Source organism: Heterodontus francisci, chromosome 15, assembly GCF_036365525.1.
Source record: "Heterodontus francisci isolate sHetFra1 chromosome 15, sHetFra1.hap1, whole genome shotgun sequence".
Classification (NCBI taxonomy): Eukaryota; Metazoa; Chordata; class Chondrichthyes; order Heterodontiformes; family Heterodontidae; genus Heterodontus; species Heterodontus francisci.
Window position 1 is genome coordinate 24,554,265 of NC_090385.1, and position 3,378 is coordinate 24,557,642.

The following is a 3,378-nucleotide window of genomic DNA, read 5'->3' on the forward strand; positions in this document are numbered from 1 at the left end:
TCCTTTGTTTAAGAAGGGTGGAAAGGATAATCCAGGAAATTATAGGCTGGTGAGCCTTACATCAGTGGTAGGGAAATTATTAGAGAGGATTATTCGGCACAGGATTTACTCCCATTTGGAAACAAATGAACTTATTAGCGAGAGGCAGCATGGTTTTGTGAAGGGGAGGTCGTGTCTCACTAACTTGTTTGAGTTTTTTGAGGAAGTGACGAAGATGATTGATGAAGGAAGGGCAGTGGATGTTGTCTATATGGACTTCAGTAAAGTCTTTGACAAGGTCCCTCATGGCAGACTGGTACAAAAGGTGAAGTCACATGGGATCAGAAGTGAGCTGGCAAGCTGGATGCAGAACTGGCTCGGTTATAGAAGACCGAGGGTAGCAGTGGAAGGGTGCTTTTCTGAATGGAGGGCTGTGACTAGTGGTGTTCCGTAGGGATCAGTGCTGGGACCATTGCTGTTTGTAGTATATATAAATGATTTGGAGGAAAATGTAGCTGGTCTGATTAGTAAGTTTGCGGACGACACAAAGGTTGGTGGAGTTGCGGATAGTGATGAGGATTGTCAGAGGATAGAGCAGGATATAGATCGGTTGGAGACTTGGGCGGAGAAATGGCAGATGGAGTATAATCCAGACAAATGTGAGGTAATGCATTTTGGAAGGTCTAATGCAGGTGGGAAGTATACAGTAAATGGCAGAACCCTTAGGAGTATTGACAGGCAGAGAGATCTGGGCGTACAGGTCCACAGGTCACTGAAAGTGGCAAAGCAGGTGGATAAGGTAGTCAAGAAGGCATACGGCGTGCTTGCCTTCATCGGTCGGGGCATAGAGTATAAAAATTGTCAAGTCATGCTGCAGCTGTACAGAACCTTAGTTAGGCCACACTTAGAATATTGCGTGCAATTCTGGTCGCCACACTACCAGAAGGACCTGGAGGCTTTGGAGAGGGTACAGAAGAGGTTTACCAGGATGTTGCCTGGTCTGGAGGGCATTAGCTATGAGGAGAGGTTGGATAAACTCAGATTGTTTTCATTGGAACGATGGAGGTGGAGGGGCGACATGATAGAGGTTTACAAAGTTATGAGTGGCATGGACAGAGTGGATAGTCAGAAGCTTTTCCCCAGGGTGGAAGAGTCAGTTACTAGGGGACATAGGTTTAAGGTGCGAGGGGCAAAATTTAGAGGGGATGTGCGAGGCAAGTTCTTTACACAGAGGGTGGTGAGTGCCTGGAACTTGCTGCTGGGGGAGGTAGTGGAAGCAGGTACGATAGCAAAGTTTAAGAGGCATCTTGACAAATACATGAATAGGATGGGAATAGAGGGATACGGTCCCCGGAAGTGCAGAAGGTTTTAGTTTAGACAGGCATCAAGATCGGCGCAGGCTTGGAGGGCCGAATGGCCTGTTCCTGTGCTGTACTGTTCTTTGTTCAAAGACTTGCAGGTTGATAGGTAAATTGGCCATTGTAAATTGCCCCTCGCGTCGGTAGGTAGTAGGAGAGGGAAGGTGGGGATGTGGTAGGGAATATGGGATTAATGTAGGATTAGTATAAATGGGTGGTTGAAGATCGGCACAGACTCGGTGGGCCGAAGGGCCTGTTTCAGTGCTGTATTTCTCTATGACTCTAAATCTCTCTGCCTCTCTTTCCTCCTTGAAGGCACTCCTTAAAACCTACCTCTTTGACTAAGCTTCTGGTCATCAGCCCTAATATCGCCTTAGGTAACTTGCTGTCAAATTCTGCCATATAAAGCTTCTGTAAGCACCTTGATTGTTTATTATGTTCATGGTTCCACATAAATACAAGTTGTTATGTCACAGCAAATAATTTGTTATGTTGTACAAATAATTGAAGTTCCCATTTTGTTTTACACGGTGCTCCCTCTCGATCACCCTAACTGATGCAATGTTGAAATATTTTATAGTCAGATACACACGTGAGGACGTTTGGAGAGTGACCCCACGTCCCAATCACCTTTTCAGGATGTCAGTCTCCCTCGTACTGTGTTTTACAACTGGATCTTGCTGCTCTGCTCGTGTCTAATTGCTAATTTGGAAGAATGTACTTTATGTTTCTCTGCTGCTACTGCATATAGCTTGAGTGGCGCATTCATGTAGGTTGTTTCGAGTGGGCCTGGGCACAGTCCATCCGTGACTACGCCCCTATGCCTTCTCCGCCCCCGATCCAACGCTTGCATTTTTGGCGTGTCTGTATTCCAAATCCTGCTATGCTCATTACTGGTCACTAGAGGGCGAGCTATGACTTGCATGCTGAACTGAGGTCTTGTGGCAAAAACCTGACACTGCAGCATTACTACACAATGCAATACATAGCCTGCTCAGATGCTTTTGGACTTGAATGCATACTAATCACAGAATTATTACAGCATAGAAGGAGACCTTTCAGCCCATCATGTCAGCACCAGCTCTCTCAATGAGCAATTCACCTAGTGCGATTCCCCTGGCACATCCTTTTCAGAGAACAGTTTAATTTCCTTTTGAATGCCTTGATTGAACCTGCTTCCACCACACTCTCAGGCAGTGCATTCCAGACCTTAACCACTTGCTGCATGAAAAGGTTTTTTCCTCATGTTGCTTTTGCTTCCTTTGCCAATTACTTTAAATCTGTGCCCTCATGTTCTCGATCCTTTCAAGTGTGGGAATAGTTTCTCTGTCCAGACCCCTATCTACTATTTGCTCTGTCCAGACCCCTCTTACCTGAACATTTTTTAAAATTCTTTCATGGGATGTGGGTGTCACTGGCAAGGTCAGCACTTTTTGCTCATCCCTAATTGCCTTAGACAACTAAGTAGCTTGCTAGAACATTTCAGAGGGCAACCAGCTCAGACTCTGAAACCCCTCGGCTCCAGAAACACAGACAAAAAAGTCTTCTTTCTGGGTCTTCCTAATCTGCTTTATCATTTTAAAACTAAAAGATTTTCTCTTCTGGCACAGCCAGTCAGACTGTAAAGAAAAAGAAATACAAAAAAAGAGAGAATACGGCACAGTGGCGCAGTGGTTAGCACCGCAGCCTCACAGCTCCCGCGACCTGGGTTCAATTCTGGGTACTGCTAGTGTGGAGTTTGCAAGTTCTCCCTGTGTCTGCGTGGGTTTCCTCCGGTTTCCTCCCACATGCCAAAGACTTGCAGGTTGATAGGTTAATTGGCCATTATAAATTGCCCCTAGTATAGGTAGGCGGTAGGGAAATATAGGGATAGGTGGGGATGTGGTAGGAATATGGGATTAGTAGAAATGGGTGGTTGATGGTCGGCACAGACTCGGTGGGCCGAAGGGCCTGTTTCAGTGCTGTATCTCTAAAAAAAAACACACAGGAGCAAAAAGAGGATAAGGAAAAAATATTGAGATGAGAGAATCCTGCAGCTAAC